Source organism: Lates calcarifer, linkage group LG4 (genome assembly GCF_001640805.2).
Source record: "Lates calcarifer isolate ASB-BC8 linkage group LG4, TLL_Latcal_v3, whole genome shotgun sequence".
Taxonomy (NCBI): Eukaryota; Metazoa; Chordata; class Actinopteri; family Centropomidae; genus Lates; species Lates calcarifer.
The window spans coordinates 5,476,416-5,498,195 of NC_066836.1; the positions used below are offsets into that span (position 1 = coordinate 5,476,416).

Here is a 21,780-nt window from a genome sequence, read left to right on the forward strand (position 1 = left end):
CTATGACTGTCAATCATCTAAAACACACACATCGGTTGTTTCCTTGCTGCTCATCTGGGACAGATTTCCACAAGAGATTTGTTCCTATTCAGCCACATTCAGTATTAGAGGTTGGCTGCTGACTGTTGGGTGGTAAAGGGGGTTTATAAATGCATTTAGGAGCTAATGATTTTCTCAGAAGTACAGGCACGTCTGGGCTACATCAACTACAGCATTACCACGTAGTGACCTTAAAGCTTCTACAATCTGTACTTCTGTAGTAACAGTGTGTCAAATGGCAATGTGAAGACAATGTGAAAGGTGTCACTCAGTGAGTTATCAGGTGAATCTGCCGCTCCCCTCGTCTGTACGGAGCTTTATAGAGAGTTTTAGCTGATTGTTTGGGCGTCCGACTGTTTCAGTTCACCCTCATTGCTCTCGTAGAGTTGTTTCTGCTTCTAAAAACCCACTCTACACTACCTTTTCAGCACCAAACAGCAGACAGACACGGTTCGAGACAAGCTGGTGAACATAGTGGAGCGTTTAGCAGCTAAAGAGCCAGATATTTCCCTCAGGAGTTGGTGAAGACCAAAAACAGAGCTAAGACAGAGGGAATACTGGACTTGCATTCATCAGAAAGCCAGAAGCAGCACTCTGATGTTGCTCCATTGCTGCTGGATGTGTTAACAAGCAACTGTTTGCTAACAAGGTCAACTTAAAAGGCAATGGCATGTCAATGTTGTGTACAAAACTTGTTTCACTGCCCACAAGTGACTGAAATCAGTTTTTACTGGTTTAAGAATTGTGAGTGGTCAACTTAGGTCCCTTGTGTTTTCTCCTTTTGGCTGCTTGTGTTGCCGTAAGTTGTTTACACAAAGCGAGTTAGAGTATCGAGTATTAACACAGTGTGACTGCTGTTGTCTCCCAGAAATGAGTCAAAGTTACCTGGATTGTAAGCATGTATCTGTGTAGTACAAAGGTATATAATTAAAGCACAATACAGTCTGATCAAGTACAATATATCCACGCAGCTGTATGTCAAAACTACTCTGAAACTGCCGTTAACCCTTTGCATCATGTATAAAGTTATCTCAGAAGTGTTGTATGGGTGTCAGAGCTCTGTGTAGGCAAGTGAAGGTCCTCTGCATCAAACAGAGGAAACATTTCTTTATGGATCTGGCTTTGTGCATGGAGGCATTATCATGTTGACACAACTCTTCACATACTTTTCTTCCCACATTTTACACTTGATATGTTTTCTGTGCTAGAACATAAATAAATGTTCTGTGGTTGGAAAAGGGCAAATTACTTTCACGTCACTGACAATTTTGTCACAGAAATTCTATATATTTTTTATACCTCTGTTTAGAGAAGAGGTCTATTTTTGCTTCCCTGCTTTTTAAATAAATTCCCTTCTCTGCAGTGGACGCTAATAAAATCATGTCTGACTCACACGAATTGGTTTATTCTACCAGTTGGGCAGTAACACAGGTAGACACGATGGTTTGCCCACGGCATCACTGGGCCAAATCTCCCAAACACACACCTGCATCGTGAGTCATGTAGCAACCCGGCCGTCTAATAAGCCTTATTAGATTAAATGTCTCTGTGGCTTCAGAAAAATAACACTCCAAAGAGATAAAATAGCCTCATAACGCAGAGCTCTACAGTGTGTCAGCGTGTATTAAGATTGTGTCTGTGCACCAGTGTCACCAAGACAGTTTCTTGCATATTGATTTCTTTTTATAAGAATTTTATTTGTCTTATAAACAGATATATTTTCTACATTCAGGCATAAAAAGATAAGATGAAATTTCATTGGCCCCTACTGGGAAATTATATAACTGTAGAAGCAAATGTAATATGATACAGGAGGAGAAAAAAGAAAACTAATGCTAAAACATGCTGTATATTCTACAGATTAGGGCATTAAGAGAAACAGAAACAACAAGAATAGTGAAGTCATTCACAATAAAATAGATAAATCTGTTTTACTGACGTTTTCTACCTTTTATATAAAGTAAAATGGTTCATAGACTTGTGTAGAAGTACATATGAATTAGAGCTGAAACTATTACAACAACAATGAATCGCCAGCTAGACTCATTATTTAATCAAAAAAATGTTGTTTTTCTCCATTTTCTATCTTTCTGAAGTGAGATCTTTGGGTTTTAAACTGTTCATCAGACAAGGGCTCATCTTGGTCTTGAGAAAATTGTGATAGACATTTCTTAACACTTTTTTTTATACTAAACAATTCTGAAAGTACTTGTCAGTCTAATCGAGCATGAAAATAATTGCTATTTGCAGCTTTAATGTTGACATAGTGTTGCATCAAAGGAAACATAAAAGCAAAATGAAAAACATAAATCATCTGTCCCTGAAAAATGAAAGAGTACTGGTATGTGCACTGTAATATTAAGTGTAAATATAACAGTGTATAAAAAGTAATTAGAATGTGCTAATGGTCTGTAAACATCTCTTGTCCTCTCATTAATCGGGGCTACAGATGGCCGTATGGTACGTATGTACCCAAAGTGTTGCAGCTTTATCCAAACCATTGCAGCGAAAAAGCAATTAATGTGACTTTGACTCCGAGCCAGTAGCTGGTTCACGTCAGTGTTTTGTGCACTTTCTGTGTGTGTGTGTGTACGTGAGATAGAGGGTGGGTGTTTTGCCGTGAAGGTGAGAGCCTGAGAGCGTGTGAAATGTGGAGCGCTGTGGTCAGGCATGAGAATGTTTCACAGGTATACCACTGTAAATTTTTACAACCCGCTCTCTTCCTCCCTCTCCTCCTCCTTCTCCCTTTCCCAGGCCGGTGTTTGACATTTTAACTGCAGCAGGTGCTGAATTCTAAGTCTCCAGACAGAGCAGATAACTTGCTCTCTCTACATGTCTCATAGATCCTCTAACACCTACTGACTTAAACGAGCTTTTCTGTGATGTTTCGCCGGCTAAAGACGTGTTTCTGCAAGTTCGCTGTACACTGGAATCACAATCAAATAATTTGCAAACTGGGCCAAAACATAAAACGAGTGCAGGTGCAAGTTGGACAGAGATGGATCTCCTATCAGTGTCCTAAGAAAGAAGAATGAGCGCAGCCATAAGGCTCAGTGCAGCATCAGCTGTAATGCATCCTGTCAGCGATGCTTGGTTATATGTTCCGCTCTAAATTGGATGTGAACTAGTCACTTCAGATTATAGTTGTACAGCGCTGTGTGAAAAGGGAAGCAATCACCTCTTGGCAGCAGTATTAAAATCTTGCTTGTAAAATTGTCAAGCCCTCATCTCCCCAAACAGAGCACTGCCTGTTCTTGAGAGTTTCTCAGCCAGCGACAAACAATAATTCAGCCGTTTGCTTTTGCCTGACAAACACCAGCTTTTGGGGGTCTTTTGCAGCAGCGCATTACTGCTTCACATTTTGTTTTTGACTTTGACACACTAATCATAGTAATCCAAGCGAGAGTGAGAGAGAGAGAGAGAGAGAGAGAGAGAGAGAGAGAGAGAGAGAGAGAGGGAGACTTCCAGTTTTTTGTTTTTTTTCTTCTTTTCTCTTGTGTGTCTGCGGAGTCATGTGAAATTAGATGGTTTACTTTCTGGTCAGCTCTCAATGCAGCTCCCAAAGATAGTTTCAAGTCTCAGTAATGTTGATGCATGCCTCACATAAATTTATATTATATTATACTCTGCACCAAGCTACATACTCTGCCTTTACAGCTGCAACTTGGTGTTCATCGTTCAGTAGTTACACTCTCTGAAATGTTACTATCGTGGACACAGGGTACAAAACGCCAATTTTATTCAGTGCAATAGCTTTTCTTTTATACAGGCATTCTTTTTGTTTTTAAACAGCAGATGTCTTATTTTCAATTAAATACAGCACGGGAGGAAGTGTACAGATCCTTTGATTAACTAAAAAATATAAATGCCAATAGTTTCATCAAGACGTAAAAGGTTCAAACATGAAAACACTTTTAGTGTTAATTATGTTATTGAATATCTATACTGTATTATATTCAATAATTGTATATATAACTGATTATTGTGCAACTGGTGATTATTTTCTAGACTTTTATCAATGTATCAATCAATCATCAGTGCATAAAATGGCAGAAAATAAAGTGAAATGTCCATCAGAGTTTCCAAGAAGGTGTCTTCACCAACAAACAGTCCAAATCCCACAGATATTGAGTTTAGTTTTTTTTTTTTTTTTTAAAAAGAAGCATATACGTTTGAGAAACTGAGATCTGTGAATTTGTGGTATTTATACTTAAATTAACCAATTAAGTTTTATTCAGTTGACAAATTGTTTCAGCTCTAGGATTAACATGTAAGCAGCATTTTAATGATGTAGCTGATTAGGGTTACACTGTGGGCTACAACTTGAGCCCTGTGATTTTGTTTTAGCCTATATCTGTCTATATTTTGTTTAAATGCCATTTAAAGCATATAGAATTAGCTACTAGCAGTAATTTTTTTAAATGTATTTATTATTGTTTATTCACAGTATGCTGGAGATAAATGATATTCTCTTAGGGTGTTAAGTGTAGATGGATAGATAGACAGATAATGCACATGAATATGTATACTGTATATCTGAAGTGGAAACTGCATCTCTGACATTGTGTAAATGTGTCTGATAATTGAATGTATCACGTGCTAAAGGAGAAATAATCGCTCCATTATTCCATCTGTCACACCTCTCAGGTTTCTGATTTGTGTGCAGCATCATTTACCATCTTCATAATGTGGTGTGATGAACATGAAAATGTAAAATCATGGCAGCGTGTGCTGTAAGCTTCCTGTAAAACCAGGAGCTGTGCTGCATTGTCGGAGTGAGAGGGGGTTTTTGCATATTAAGGTCATAACACATTTCTTTGCGAGCCACCATAAATCTTCTTTACTGTAAGAGAGGGGACCCGGTGTGGCTTAAGAGCAGCCCGAGCAGTTGGTTGGGGGAAAACTTAATAGTGCCATGGTTATTGGACTTTTACATGGGATTACTCCCTATTGTGAAGCTCCCTGAGGTGCAGAGAGAGGAGGCTGCTCTAAATTATTCAACAGTGCGAGTGAGATTAATTGATTATTGAGCTTTAAATCAATGATAATCAGTAGTTCTGTGTGTAATTCTGGATCTTAGGTCTTTGTCTTGATCTCTGTCCCTGGAGAAATTTCTTAAGTTGGTCCTCATCTGTTTTGCTAATCCTTGGTTTTTACTCCCCTGGTCTTGGACAGGCATCCCATTAACATGTTGAATAGGCTGCAGAGCTTTGCCACTTACCTCAGACTCTTTTTCTACTCCTGTTTTTATAATTTATTTTTTCTTTTCCTGGAGTTGTAAAAATGGCTCACTTTTACCAAACCTATTCAGACGTCTGCTCACCTCTTCTGACCCTCTGCAATTTGTTATTCCGCCTTTTCTACCAAATAATCTTCATAAATAGTTTATGGCTCTTGTGCACAGAGACGGTGTTATTTCTAAGGCTGATGAGCAGAAAAATGGCACTAACTCTGCCGAGGCTGATGCTTTGCTTCTCTTCTCTTTGAGGGCAAAGACTGTAAGGTGTTATGTAGTAGAGCTTGCTCCTTATGCTCCTGACTACAACTGGTTAAGATAAACTTCTCAACCTGCATGTGGCTTTCGCTTCCTAGACACTTCATACTCACTTTGAATAATGCATAAATTTGACTCCTCTTAAAGCAAAACAAATGCTGTTTACTCCTGTGAAGTGAGTTAAGGTCTTGGCTCAGGTCTTGGATAATGATGGGATTCTTTTACTCTGGGGCTGTTTGTCAGAGCTTTGATAAGTGGAGCTAATAGGCTTATAAACCATGAAGTCTAGGTTTCTTTTTTTATCAAGATATTGTTCTATGAACTGCAGAAAACTGTTGCATGAATTACATTTGAAATTCAATTCCACAGAGCTGAAGTGAACAACATCGTATAGAGGAACGGATCTGAATTAGAATCTGTCAGTTTCGATAATCAATTAATAATTTAGTCCATGTTATAATCTAGTAAAAAAAATGCCCATCAGCTTTTCCCAAAGCCCAAGGGGGAGAGGTCTTGAAATTGCAAACCAAATCCAAGATATTCAATAGACCATAATGTAAGAGAAATCATTATCCATATCCATCATCCTCAGCTGCACTTTGTGTGTAGCGTTAATTAGCAAATGTTAGCATACAAACAACTTAAATAATTAATTGATTATCAACATTGTCTGTTTATTTTTGATCAGCTGGTTTATTTCACTGCTTCTTTAAATTCAGTATATAGTAATATGCATTACTGGTGCACTGGCAAATAGGATTTTCAGTGTTGAAAGAAATAAGCTGCTCCAAAGAAATGAAGCAATTTGATGAATACAGTATTTTTTCCTTTTGGTTTCTCTCTGTTAGTTGTTTTATCAAGTCTGCAGACGTTGCAGAAGTTGTAAATTGAACTAGACATGAACTGAAGCTGTAATCTTTTGCCTTTAGGTTATCAGACGGTGTGGCCAAAAACAAATGCAATCGTGTCACATTCATTTTCTGCTGCTTTTTACACCACTTTACTGTTAAAGGCAAGAGGAGAAATAACAACAGCAGTACAGAACATACAAGACTGAAAATAAACTCTGACTTAATAGAACTGGATGTATATTGTTCAGTGTAATTAAACCAAGATACACAGTAGGATAAATGTTATTATTGAATCTTAAAGAAAATGAAAAACTAAATAATGCCAATATTTAACCGGCATGGGGTTTTCTCTCAGAGACAATTAAAATCCACAACTGCCATTCATACCGTCCGCATTTCAATCTCCCGCCCCCAAAATAAAATGGTGTGGTTGTTGATAGGTGACAGGTGGGTTGTGGGAAGGCTGCTGGTTGACAGGTGGCCTGTTTCCATGACACCAGAGTGCATACTCATTACCAGGCCATGAGTGGCCTGTGTGGGAGAGTGTATACATGATGTTTGGTACATGCAGGCACTGTTGGGTAGCTATAAGTCTGACACTTGCTCCCCTTTTAGGCACACTAGTTGTGTAGCTGTAGGAATGACAACGTCAGTCTGTCGCTCGGTCCACCACCGAAATATCTCGTCAACTGCTTGATGAGTTGCTGTGAAATTTGGTGCAGAAACTAATGTCCCCCCATCATCCTCCCTGTGTCTAACACTTTTGTTTGTGATCAGCAGTGTGGGGCAGTAATGTGATACTTACTAACAGGTAATGTGAATACGTTTTTCAGTAGTAAGCAGTGTAAGGGATTACAATTTGAAATTCAGTAATTACATCACAATTAGTAATCCCAGTAACATCCTGTTACTTTGACATTTGGGGGTTGATTTATTCGCTGTCCTAGATAAGGAGTTCCTATGTTCCCCAGATTTATATGGCACAGAATGGAGACATGACAAAGCGTTCTTTGTTCCCTTGCTCGAACCTGAAAAAGATGTTCCTTGGCTCTGTATTCGCTAAATATGACATGGGCTACTGTGGGATTTCTTCAAAGGAGTTTCATGTTCCTCAGCACGGCTGTATGGCTCACGATGTAATAGGACTACACTTGAGGGAACTTATCAGATGGGTTAGGGTCTGGAGTTAGAGGAGATCAAAAGATTAAAACTAAATCAAAATCAGGTGCCAAGTAGGTAATAGTCATTTCAAGCCAACGAAAAAAGCAGTGAATACTCAGAAATATTCAATCTCATGGAGCAGAAGCTTAAGTATTTTGCTGTCTGTCTTTTGTTGTAATGTTATTGTTGTAAGTTTTTTGGATTATAGTCTTTATTTTAATGACATTTCAGTGACTATATTTTCAACAGGTTCTACTGAGCCCGCGTAGGCTATAGCTTCTATACACGTTTGAGTAGAAATACATCTATTCTTTTCCTGTCAGTATGCTGTAATTATCTGAATTAATTCAATGATAAACTTTTATTGTTGTTGAAAATTAATCGTGCCATTTATACTGGGGCACGTGCCCCTGTAAAAGGGGTCTGGCGATGCCTATGACAGACACTGAGCACTGAAAATACACAGAGTCCTAGCACACAGCATGAGCTATTGATAACTAAAAATACTATAATGAGCTGAACCAAAGTAGGAATGTACTGTTCCGCTCATTGTGTGTTGCTGAGGATTAGCGTGTCAGCTAAATGCCCTAAAATATAACGGAAAATATGCTTAGCATGTGTGGCACACTTCGGTTCGCTGCTCAGCTCTAGTCGACTAATCTGGCTTTGTCTTTTCAAATGAGAGACGAGGTTATATAATCAGTTTGAAATATCTGCCCATTTGTTTCAGACAAACCGGGAGAGAAATTTGCTTTGAAGTTTTAGCCAGAGTGTGACTGAGACAGGGAAATTAACTGTGGGTAGTAATTGTGTGAAACAACTATCTATGCAGGCAGACTGCTTTTGACTTGGACTCACTTTTGAGCCATTTCAATGCAAGCAGTTGAACTCAATTAAAAGAATAAATAGACACGATATTACAAATCTTGCGCACATTTTTCTCCTGTGGTAAAAATATTATCTTCTCCTCAGGGCTGTAGAAAATTAGGAGCATAGTATTTTTTATTATGTCAAAATTTGTCAAAGAATTTGGTAGAGGTTTCATCTTTTCATCAAAGGTAATGACACCTAGCATGGATTTATTTCAGGGAATAGACAGGGGGTTAATTATGATTCATTATCAAAGCTATAGGCAGTACTGTACTGAATTTAATCTTAACACTGAATGGCTCTGATTTATGAATTACAAGGGTTCAGTGCTGAAGAGGAACATGAGACATAATCATGCATTTATTTTTCTCCAGGACATGGAGGAAGAAACATTAGTTGTAAAACAAACAGCTCAGCTAAATTCACCTTACACCTAAAAAAAAAAAAAGGATAAAGATGTAAGTTGTATGTAAGTGTTGTCTCCTTCTTGAGTCTTCGCCTCAGACTCACTGGGGTGCTGCGAAATTAATGAGAGAAAACTGCTGGGGTGGTGGTGGGCATAAAAGCATCACATCTTCTACTCTGAGAGAATTATTGAAGTGCTGGGTGCCAGGCGGAGATGAGGAGATCAGTGGAAACCTCTCGCCTGCAGGAGCTAAGGGGGGGGTTCACTGTGAGGATGCAGGAGAGTCTGAGACCAGGGTGGGGGGTTGTTATTTTTTTGGGCTTTTGCTGTTTAGCACCATCTGGTCGGTCATTTGGGTGTTGGTGCTTTTTCTGTAAATGCGACAGGGGACAAATGCTGCGACTGGAGCAAGTTAGGATGATAGATGTTCTCCACATGCAGCGTGTCAGTGAACACTGCGGCCTGGATCATGCTAACAGCACAGAGAGTCTGCAGGGAGCCACATGCCAGAAAATGAGACACAGCAGCTGTCCACCTCGTCCCCGGTCACAGATATTAGTTTTGTATAAACATTCACAGGAGTAAATAAAGCTGTGAATATCCTCTCTTCTTATTCTCTGCTCCACAACATTTAAATTGGTGGTAGATTAAAAGAAATTGAACCAAACTAAGTCAAGGCCACATTGTTGAGAAGCGCGACTTTTTTCATCCTCTCATTGGGCTGAGGGCAGACTGGACACTACAGCAACTCTCTGTCACAAAGCGGTGTTATGAGATGGCACAGGCTGGGGCTAGCTGGTTAGCATGCTAACTTCAGTAGATGAAAAGCAGCAATAAAACAGAAACAAAGCAAGAGTTAACACTGGCATTGCTTTCCACCTCTGGAGACAGCTCTCAGCAAGTAAAGGAATAAAGTTTGATGCAGCACTTTTAACATTTCTTTTAGATTTAGACAGATAAGTTAACAGCTGTTAATGCTAACACTGGCGATGTAGCGATAGCAAAGACATACATATACCACCTTTAATGTTCAGGTATGTTCACACCAATAATGCACCCTCATTTCAGTCAATATAAACTTCTTAAAATCCAGGGAAGAAAGTGCAGAATAAAAGCAGCTCATAACTTGATAGCTGCAAAATCAAAAGTCACTTGTCAAGAGGTAAACTGGTCAACATTAGTCTACCAGCGCATGTTGGCCCTTTTAGGCTAGCCTGATGATAAGACTGAATTTTCACTTCAGTTCACTTCTTCTTGAAGGGTGGAGGCAGTTTGTTGAGCTGCGAATGATGTATGTGTCCTGCCTGTCATTTTCTGTCATTTTTAGTCGACACAGAACACACTTGAGGAAATATATGTATATATAATTATCATTGTCAAACGCTTGCAGCTGTGGACATAGCTCAGCTGTTAGTGTAGGCTGAAAAAATCAAAGATGTGGGTGACGGTTCAGACATCTGGAACCAGATTAGTTTTGCACCATGTGCAACTTCAAAATATCTTAAATGCAAACATTTTAATTAATTATTTTACATTTCATGAACACAGAGATGGCCAGGAGGGTAGTGGTGTTTCCAGTGTTTATATGTTTGGCTTGACCTGTTACTGTTTATTATTTATTACTGTATATAATTTTTTTTTTTTAATATATAGACTGTATATTTATTGCTTCTGCATCCTATTGATTTATTGTATTCATCGTCATCAGTGTTTGCCTCTGACCTGTGTGTTAATGTCTGCCATGCAAATCAAAGATGTCTACATGCTACAAGATGTAACATTGTACTGTGTTAATGGGATTCAGGCTCAGTTTTAATCACTGGTTTGTGCTTTGAATTAAATAATTCCAACATTAATGATGCATGAAGCACCTTCAGAAGGTGACAGGCACATCATTTTATCAGAAACATCAGACCTTAACAGAACTGGACTGTGGCCAGATTCAATACCTTAACTGTAATAAATCTGCCATTTTTCACGTTTGCAGCAGGAGCATTAATGAGGCATATTTTACTGTTTAACTCCCAGTTGTATTTTACCCTAAAATACCAGTTATAGGCCACCTTTAAAAGTGCCTAAAAAGTTTGTTTTTGGAGCTGATAATTAACCTATGTCTCTTGCTGCTCCAAATAGGCAGAGATTGTACTTAACGATCTAAGTGGGATCTTGCTTTAGAAAAGGCTGAGTAATGATGACAATGTAGCTGAATAAATGTGTTATCATCAGCAGCAGCACACTTTGAAGCTCTGACATTTTTCTGGGACACTTCAGGGAATAAATTTCTATTCCACTTTTCATGGTATCATGATTGTGCCGCTGCAGAGTTGTCTGTTCCCTCTCCCTCCTGGTCTCTATCATCACTAAAATGGTGCACAATTTGACTGCGGTGGCAGTAAGCGCACTTTACCCAGGATTATTCAGTGGATACTTCACTTTAGAAAATCCTCTGTGCAGTATGTGCGTGCAGTGTCATGACTGTCGGCTGTTTGCTGGGGCATCAGCCTCCACACGGGGAGTTCAGAGCCTCTGTGTCTGTTTTTACCAGCCCTCTGCCCCTGTCCTCTCCCTGCACTCGTATTGGCATCTGTTTTAGGAGCATGATGAGGCCATTAACTTGGGGGAGATGGGAGGGCAGGGAACAGGGGGTCAGAACAAGGAGTACGGCGGCGAGAGGGATGAACAGAGGGAGAGGGGAAGAAGAAGAGAGTTGAAAGGGTCAGTGGGAGAAATTTTGGATAAAGGGGATAAAAAAAAACACAGAGGAACAGAGATTGAGTGTGAACAGGAAATGGTGAAAAAAAGGTCATTGGAGAGAGTAAATTTGAAAAAGGCAAAGAATATTGAACCAGAAACAAAGAGATTCCTAAAGGGATTAAAATCCAATATCACTAGGCCCTAAAGGACTACAGTGCAAATGACTAATCCCCAAGAAAATAATGCATTACATATCAGAGGGCAAAATAGAGAAAGCAATTCAAAAAATTTCCTTTTGGGAATTTTATTTATTTATTTATTTTTGAATAAAAGAAATAAAAGACTAGAACAGCACTCAGTAGAGCACATTCCTCTGCCAAGGCCAAACAATCTGTCTGTCTGCAGAATGGTTGGAAAAGTACTTTTGAAATTTCTGAATGAAAATATTGATTATTAACCTCCAATTACACTTGATTGTCCATTTATTTAAAAATAGTCACAAAAGAAAAAAAACATGAACTAAAATAAACATGTGCAGCTCCTCCAGACTGTGAAATCCTGATGTGCCGACCGTCCAGAGATGCTAACATACTTTGTTATGGATTCTGGCTGTTTCCCAAAGATCTGAAGACAATACATTTTTTCCTTCATTTTCAAAAAGCAGACAGATTTGACCGCAGTAATTACAGAGGCCGTTTGTTTAAATAACAGCCAGAGGAAGGTTTAACAAACATCAAAGCACTGACCTTCCTTACTTACTACAGTGCCTTTAGCAAAAATCAACTTAGACCTTTTACCAAAATAAAAACTCCAGACCTCATTTACTCCTATGTGTTCTAAAAACTTGAATCTTGAATAAGGTGCACTGAGCTTAATATAAATATATTGAACAGGGGCTGTAGAGATACTGTATGTACAGTGGAGGCAGAGTGAGCAGCAGAGACTAAAAACTGAATTATTTAAATTGGCAGAGGAGTGGGAAGTGTGCACTTTGACGTAGCATCAATGAATAAGTAACTTTGAGTTCCTGCTCTTTGCATTTGTGTATGTATCTTTTTTTCCCTGTGTCACTAAATCACATGAAAAGACCAACAACACTTTCTTTCTTCTGTTACAAAGCCCCAAACCACATTTGTTCCTACTGAAAAAGTAAATATTTAAAAACAGCTCACAAATACTTTTTTTAAATTTTGAAATAGGCTCAGTAACTTCCCAAAATAACTGAGCACTGTAGTTTTTAGCAGACGATGAAACATGAGGAAGTAGTGTATTTCTTGGGGACAATTTTCAGCTGCAGAGTTACACATTTTTGGGGCTGTAGTGAGAGTTTCCAGCAGCAGGAAGGTGACTCAAAATAAACTAAAGCAATGAAAGGAACATGTCAGTGCAACAGTGCGCCTCAGTGATCTGTTATTAATATTTTTTTGAACAACAAAAGTGCTCTATATGGTACAGAGAAATAAGATGTATCAGGCTTTGACTCTACAGTCTATACTTTTGCTTTGTGTACTGTAAGAAAACTATGGAATATCATCAGCCATATCTTTCAGTGTCATTGAAAAGTACAGTCACAGTTTTACAGTGTCGAGAGGAAACAGATGTGGGAGTATACAGCCTGTACTGAATGCAGCTTTATTGTGAGAAACTCTAGACTTAAATGAAGAGATTGTTCAAGTGTTGAAAGGTTGGCTGAGCTTTAATGTCAAAAATAGAGAAAGCGACTTTGCAAAACAAACATCAGTAAGGCTTTGTATGCAGTATAATGATGAATATAAATTTGGATAAACTTAAACTATCATGCACCCATCTGTTATTGTAACAGTCGGGGCTTCATTTTCTTTCTGTGACTTTGTGGTTCATTAGCGTAGCTCCATTCTCGTTTCAGTCAGATTTAATTAGTTTAAGGATTCACACTTGTGTTGATTGGGACATTGCCTGCACCTGTTGATCTCTCTATAAATAGATTGTGTGTTCAGCTGGAAGGTGCTGGGTCCTTCACTTTGAAATTATGTTGGCTGGATCTTTGTGTAATAACGCTCCCCCAAAAAATATGTAACTTGAAAATTAGTACATGTTGGTGTTAGAGAACTGCCACTGGAGTTAGAAAGTAGGAGCTCTTCTGCTTTTCTCTTATTTTTCTGGATTTCCATTAAACCCTTTAAAACCATCATCTGTTTATGTGAAGTGCATTTGGGTTCTACTTAACGTGATTATGCTCCGAGTGCAAAATATGGGGAGAGGTTCACAATTTTAAAATTTGGATAAAATGCCTCCTGAATGGAACTTTGGTTGCATCCAGAGTTTTGCAAACTGTTGCATGTGGAGCAGAAGCAAATTCAGAAGATGACATTTGTCTTGAAATCAGATGCTTCCTGCAGGTTATTTCACCAGAAGCTAAACTGGGCAGAGCCAAATACTGTTTCATTACACTTAACTTGACCCAGGGGAGCAAGTTCGGAGGAGATTCATAGAATAACCAGTCGGCTTAAGCGCCACAAACCTTCATCCATAAAAACATTTAAGTGCACCACTAAAAGAAGAGAAGAAAATGAACTGCATTTTTTTTTGCGTGCTCCCTGAAAATCCTACTAACAAAATATCTCATCATTAAAAACTGAAAATTGAACCTAAACAAAACAAGGAATTTACAACCATGAACTTGAGATTGAAAGTGGCCACTTTTTTTATAGAATAGAGACAAACAGTGGACCTTGTCTGTAATCAGTGCCACATGAATATTTTATAGTGAGCAGCAGCGCATTTTCAGTGTTGAATACAACGTTGTAATAACAATATTTCATCAAGGTTTTAAAAAAGTTATTCAAGGATGCATAACCCTGCCAGAAACTGACATGCTTCCTTTTCACATGTAGAAAGACAGAAGCACTGCAGTGCTGGAGACTCAGCCACAGACCACAGAAATAATCTTTTTATATACATAAACTGCCATAATGTTATTCTGTGTAGGTGTGTATGTATATATCCCTCCTGTTTACTAAGTTTTGATGATTTGAACTTCTTGTTAGATGTACTTGTCAATGTAAACAACATACAGTGTTTACAGTATTTAGTGTGTATATGAATATATAGTTTGTATTATATTCACTGTATTTTTTAATCTCCTAAGAAGCAGAGTTGAGTCAACTGTGTGATCGTTTTGAAGGATGTCGTCTGTGGTGCTGTTGAACTGCACTGTGTTGCATTGAAAGATGTTCCTATTATTTTGTCCACCCTGTCCAGTGAATGAAGGTAGGCTAAACAACAGGCACAGCTCATCACAACAGCACCACAAACTGCAGGTTCCAGAATGACCACACAGGTAAATTTAACAAAAACCAAACACTGAAGCCACCATGAAGGGAGGATTTATTGCACACACTACCATATACTATGTGTGTATGTAAGAGGGAGAGAGGGAGAGAGGGAGAAGGGGGAGAGAGAGGTCACCCCCGATGTTTCATATTGCCTCCTGGCAGGATTAAGAAACGCCTCAGCAGGCCTACACAGCTGCATTGCTCATTTCCATCATTAAAATAAATTGCTGTGCTCTGTGCAAAAGAAGTGTAACAAAAAAACAAAAAAAGCCGTTTTCACCCTGCGGCTCTGCTCAGGATTTTGTCACTGCTTTGTCCCAGGAGCTCCTCAGCTGGCTTAGAGATACAGGAAGACACGGTGTGTTGTTCTTCTACATAGAACTCGCCCATGGGCAAACACAGCGACTTGTCTTGTGGCCTTCTGTTGTATGGAGTAATCAATTAATAACAAACAGTCCTTCCAGGCTACATCCTGCCTGGAGAAGAAAATCACATATCTAGAGGAAGGAAGAGAAGTACAGAGGAGATATAGACGAGGCTACTGTTCATGTTGGTGCTCAGATCCATTTTAAAACAGCACATCTAGTGAAGAACCCATCTTTAAAATGGAGTTGTGTTTGTGTGCAGTGGTTGGATGGTACTTGTGCAAACCCAGACAATATAAGACTGAGGCTTTGCTCGAGTGGCAGTTTTTCTGAGGCAGAGGAGAAGAGAGAAAAAGAGATTAAGAGAGAGATGGCTGCTGTAATGTTCACCCTCTTCTGAAAAAGGAAGGAGACTTGGTTTGGTCTGAAATGCTCTCATTAGATTGTGTCTGAATTCACTTGATGGATGATGGATGTGTGGGAGGGCCTGGGTCACTCCACAGAAAGTACAAGCTGACCTGGCTCAAAGAACAGGAGGCACTGTACAGATCCAGCTCCTTATCACTAACACAATAATCATAATAGTGTATAAAATGGCTCCCTCGAGAAAATGAGAACAACAGGAAGCCATTGGAAATTCTGAGTGAGCACAAATTTGCAAGTCACACGATGTCTGGATGTCCAGGTTAATACTGGCCTAAATTTGTCTAAAAAGTTTTTTTTTTTACAAATTAAGGATGCAGTAAACTATTGATTCAGCAGCTTTTAAATGAATGAAGAAGGCCCCTAATACATTTCAGATGGTAAATTAGAGGAAAGAAGAGGGAGGGCCTAAGAGTTAATAGGAAATTAATTGGTTTCATGTGTGTGAGCACAAATAGGTAGAAAAGATAAGTTATACTTTTTTGGCCACTTGGGTGCAGTGAAACAAACTGTAAACACAACATTAACACTGTCAACTAGTCAAGCTGACGTGGTGAATATTATTTTAACAGTTGCATATTTACACATCACATTAGCATCCATCTGTTGTCATGCACGTATCCACCTGATGAATGTAACTCTGATTTTAGCTCTGTTTTTGGTCTCTGCCAACCCCGGAGGGAAATATCTTGCTGTTCAGCTGCTCCACTGTGTTCAGCAGCTGGTCTTTAACTTTGTTAGCTGTTTGTTGCTGTGCTGTGGTGGGTTTACTTAAGTGTTTTAGCTGAAAACAGCTGCCTGCTGCTGCTTAAAATGATGCTGATCGGAGCAGTGAGAATGAACCAAAATAGAAAACGTTATGGGTCAGAAAATATGAGGTAATTCTCAGTGGGTTATTATGCTGGTGTTATGGTTAACATGGGGACCAGAGGGGAACAGTTGAGTGATAGTTCTCTGGGGATGACCATTTTCACTTTACACATGGTCATTTGATCCATTGCAAATATAGAATAACTGCAGCTTTAAGTATAAAAGTGTTTTTTACACTTCAGTTTTGAGCTAAGTTTAGTTTAACACTCAAGCTGAGCAGTGCATGATGGGAGCAGGCGCTCCTTTGAACATTCAGAAAAATGGCAACATACAGGTGTCCTGCTGTGATTATGGGAATATTTGCATTTGTCTGATATTACATTATAATTCACTTTTGTCTGACGTACAACAGTTTATCACAGTCGGGATGATTTCTTTGCAGAGTGAGGATCATCTTCTCACAATACAGCTGAGTTATATTCCTCTAAGTGTTTTTGACAGGTGTCGTATCATATTTGTGCAGCTGCAGAGGCATTATAAAGCACAGTTCGACTAAACCGGTCGTCAGCGCGGATTTTCTCACACACGTGGACAGCTCCCCTGCTGTGAATGTCAAGTGCGAATTATTGAACAGATTCGGCGGTAGAGGAGTCTCTCACTGATCCTGGGCAGTCCTCCATCGCTCCTTAGCCTCTGGCGCTCGGCAGGTAAAGCACAACAAGCTCCAGCTCAGTCAGACTTAGGGGATTATTTACTTAGACCCCGCTCAGAGTGTCTGACTTCATTTCTCAAACACCCTTCATTTCCCAGCGCCGGTAGCACCTCGGCGTCCTAGCATGTCAGTCCCAATCACTCCTGCCTCACTTGTCTCAGGTTCGTGTTGGAGAGAGAGAGAGAGAAAAGAAAGGAGAGGGGGGTGGGGGATTTAACAGAGCGTTTTATGTGTGTTTTCTCATTTTTGTCTTTTTGTATCCAGCTCTGTTCGTGCCCAAACACAATTTATTATGTTTCATTTTTCAAGAAAGCCATGGCAGTGGGGACTAAAAGAGACTTGGTAAAAAGCCAGGCAGCGTCGAGCCAGACCTCATGACACCTTTTGTTTGTCGTCTTTGAGTAAAAGGGCTGTGTTTTTCTGCTTTAACAAAACAAGCAAATTGCATTCTCTCTGTCCTCAGGCTCTGGATGTTATTTGTCGCCTGCCAACGCAGCTTCACACCATGCCTTATCTCTTTTTTAAATTGGCTACGCAATAACAGCATCATTTCCTACAAAGCTGTCCCATTATAATTGTCATAGGTAAACACATCGCCTGTTGTAGACCTTGACTTCTATCAGTCACTCTCTCCGTGTCCTCACCTCCTGCTTTGAAATGTCAGCTATCAGGTCAGCAGATCCCACCCACTTTTATTTATTCCAGCAAGCTTTTTTGCTCCAGGACATTCAGCCCTCGTCTGGGGATGCAGTGTATGTGTGTGAATGTATGAATGTGTGCCTGGATTTTGTGTGTGAGCGTCTGTGTGTCTACTGCTAGAGTGGCAAATGGCTAATGAATAATGCAGGGTAATAGTGATGTGTTGACAGCTCTGACAGCTGAGAGCTGCCGAGCTGTGTATCAGTGATAATGTGCCATTTCCCGTCTGTGCTCCTCCACTCCCTTATTACAACAAATTGCATTTTTTTGTAATTTCACCTCCCCACAACCCCAGTGTCTGTGCGTATGTGTGAGTTTGTTGGGCTATCCAAACTCAAAAGCCAAACTGCACTTGGGGCCTCAAACACACATTTTTACAGTCATGATGTCTGAAACGCTTTCATTTGCTGATTGGTTTCCAAATTAATTTCAGCTTGTTCTGCTGTTTGTCATTAGTATTTGGCATTGTGGGTTCATCTGAGTGTGTTTTACTGATTTTACTCAGCCAATGAAGGAATAACACCAAAATAAAACATTAGAAATGTTGTTTTTCTTACTCCTCTAAAGCCATGTAGGGTCATAACTGCCACTAAGGACACCGAGGTCTTATCTTGAATTGTGAGGGTTTTTATTTTACTGTAGAGCCGTTTATATTGTATAATTGGCCGTTATATAAGATATATTGAACTTTATTTCAGAGGCCACTCGGAAACAAGCTGTAAACACTACACTATTGTCGATATGACAAACTTCTTTGCCAAGAGTTGCACATTAAGACACAGAGCAACACACACTGATTTCCCCATTGTGGGACTAATAAAGGATTATCTTATCTTATCTTGAAGACATATTTCAGCTTTATAGAGTCCAACAGTGACTCCTTTTTAGCTCTGGTTTGGTCTCCACTGGCTCCTGAAGGGAATATCTTCCTCTTTACCTGCTAAATGCACCAGTGTGGTCACGAGGTAGTCACTAACTGTGTTTTTCTTCCTTTTGGTGCAAGTGCACAGTGGGTTTTAGGGCTTTTAAGGAGGAACACGATGTTATGAGAAGAGCAAGTGGATAAAAACAGCAAAGTTGTGAGCTAGAAAATAAAAACAATGAGCTCAATTATGCCATGAACTAAGTTTGGTGACAATTCTCAGTAGGTTAATATGGCTGCTTTTAAATGACTACTTTAAGCCAAGAAAAAGATATTACAGGCAACAAACATTTCATCATCTTGAGCACCAAGGACACAAAACAATCAGTATCACACACTGTGTTTAACTTATCTCTGAAGAATGCAGAGCAGAAACACCATGTCAGTTATCACTGAGCGCCAAAGATACATACTGTGTGAGGAAAGCAGCAGAGGTAAGCGAGGCGTTCATGTGCTTGGAGACTGTCCATCATCAGAAAGTTTACAGGTTCACTCCCCCAAAGCATGTGTGTCTAAACAGCTTTGTCGTGCCCAAATGTCCTTGAAGAAGAAGCTGCATCCTCCACCTGCTCATTGTTTACCCGCAGCACAGATAACCATGAAATGTAAAAATGTGGAACCTACAGTATGTAAATGTTTCTCCTGTGTTTAAAGTTTGACCCTCTTGTATTTAATGATGCATGTGTTTGCATAAGATTTTGCAGCAGCTCTGGAATATATTTAAGGAGGTCACTGTGTGTGTTTGGTAGAGTCTGCTTATTGTGAACACAGTGAATGCAATGTTTAGACAATGGTCTTTTTTCATAATAAAACCTTTTCTGGCAATTGTTAGAATCCTAAAAAATGTAACTACCTGCTGTGATTTGATTCTGTAACACTGAAAGTTTGCGAAATATGAGTCTCTTATCCAGTTTTTATGGCCTCACTTTTTATGCTATAATGATTTTTTATTGGGTTTTAAAGATTTTTATTGTGTCATTTTCCATGTTTTTTTGTCTGTCTTGGATTTTAACACCACGTTTCAATCATCCCATATTGCGGGAACAATTCATACATGAATCAAACCAAATCAAAAATAATGAAAAGTAAGTAAGTGTATAACTTCCACTTTGTCAGAACCCGCTGCACACACGGTATCCTTACAAATGGCTGCTGTTGGCCTTATGAACTCACTTAAATTAAAGGTCAAAATTTTAAACCCAAATGCAACATTTTGGTCACAGCACTGTAATGCAAATCTGTGGGGTCTTTTGCAGTTTGCCTTCAGTAGACCATCCTTTCTTTTTTTCCTCTCAGCTCAGTGCAATCATACACCCCCACTGTCTTTCTATTTTTGCTGTAATAGGATCCGTGTTTATAATAGCTTGTAATCATACTTCCTAATTGTATATAATTGGAAAAACTGGCATTAATGGACATTTGACAAGAGGCAACAAATTAGGTGTCTTCCCCATCATTGTACTACACAACACACTTAACAAGAATAAGGTAAGAATAGTTAAGATTTGAATGGTCTAGGAAATTAACTATGTTCATAGTTACCATTCAGACCTACATCATTCATATGCCAGCTGCTCTCACAGCACAACAGCAAACATACATTATGTTTAATGCACAGCAGCCCACATTCTGTACCATCCTCCTGATTTCCTGAACAAATATCATTTAGATAATTGATAATGTGGTTCAAGGTCCCCACAAGGATCAAGAGATGATTAACAGGATGTAAGAACAGAGAAAACACCATATCAAATTAAAGGATTTTATCTCTGAAAATGATCAACATAAAACAAAAAGGAGAGAAAATCATTCTTTTGTTTAACTGGTAAAAGCTGGTGACAAATAGATATTCCTTTGATTTTGTGTGTCACAAGCCAAACATGTTGGGAACTGCAGCTTTAGATCATATTGAACCAGTGTCTGTGTCGACCGCTGTCCAAGGTGCTGATCCTGAGACAGCCAGTGATGCAGGAGCTGTCCATGGTACTTCATACAACGACACACAGTCTCTGCTCTGCTATCTCTGACAGGATACATCACAGCTAACAGGATTAACTGTTCCAATCATCAATTTTATTTTATGAAACTTGACAGTAAATTATGCAGTTTCTTTTTTGTTTACTGCCTCTGAGCCCCAGTTTGGTATTTTAATTTTGGCCATCTCTCATGGAGGGCCACAGGGGCCATGCAAATAATCTGTTTCTTTTTTAAAGCTGTATATTCAAATTCATTTTGAATTTCCATAATTTATCTAGGTATTCATAATGTTTTTAAATGATGTATTTATAGATGCAAAATGTTAGGTTTTTATGGTCTTTTTGACTGATGATAGGAAACCGAACATCTGTGGGTTTTTGGACGGAATTATAACAAACACTTCTGACATTTTATGCAAAAAACAATCAATTAATCATCCAAATAGGCTGTTTGATGATGACAATAACCAACCCTAATTCATTTGTAATTGTTTGAATGTTTTATAACCATTCACATGACACCTATGGTCCTCCATAATCTCTGTGCTGAATTCTGTATCACACTCTCATTTTTTTCCTACATCATTATCAGTGTCATGCTGTGCACTCGCTTTAATTTATACAGTCTAAGGCTCCTCATAGTATTTTGCATTGCTGAGAGGCGGGACCCTCGGGGAGTGTGGGGCCCCCCTGCCTTGCGGGGACTAGGAGCGTATATTTTATGACCCACTTCACACACTACTAGTCTGGTTTCGGCAAAACCTCAGTGCGTCTCAGCCGTGTGTTCTGTGTTTGAAAATGATCAAAGCTTACACTTTTTAACTTTGATAGGCCACATAACTCATACAGCACGAGTCTGATGCTGATGAAAGGATTATGTATGTTGTTATTGATTGGCCCACGGGGTTCCTGCATCATTCACAGGGAGCAACATGTACTCCTGTTGGCTTGTTGCAGTGCGCTGCTCAACAGCCCAATAAACTGTCTCTCTCTCTCATATTGAAAAGGGAATCCTGCACATTTTCTCAGCGTACACAGCCTCTT

The 21,780-nt window shown here is 39.2% G+C and overlaps 1 protein-coding gene across 3 annotated transcripts in view; it reads left to right on the plus strand.

Annotated features, from left to right (window-relative positions):
- st6galnac3 (ST6 (alpha-N-acetyl-neuraminyl-2,3-beta-galactosyl-1,3)-N-acetylgalactosaminide alpha-2,6-sialyltransferase 3) overlaps positions 1–21,780 on the plus strand; it is a 79,018-nt gene that overhangs the window by 48,254 nt on the left and 8,984 nt on the right. The window lies entirely within an intron of this gene.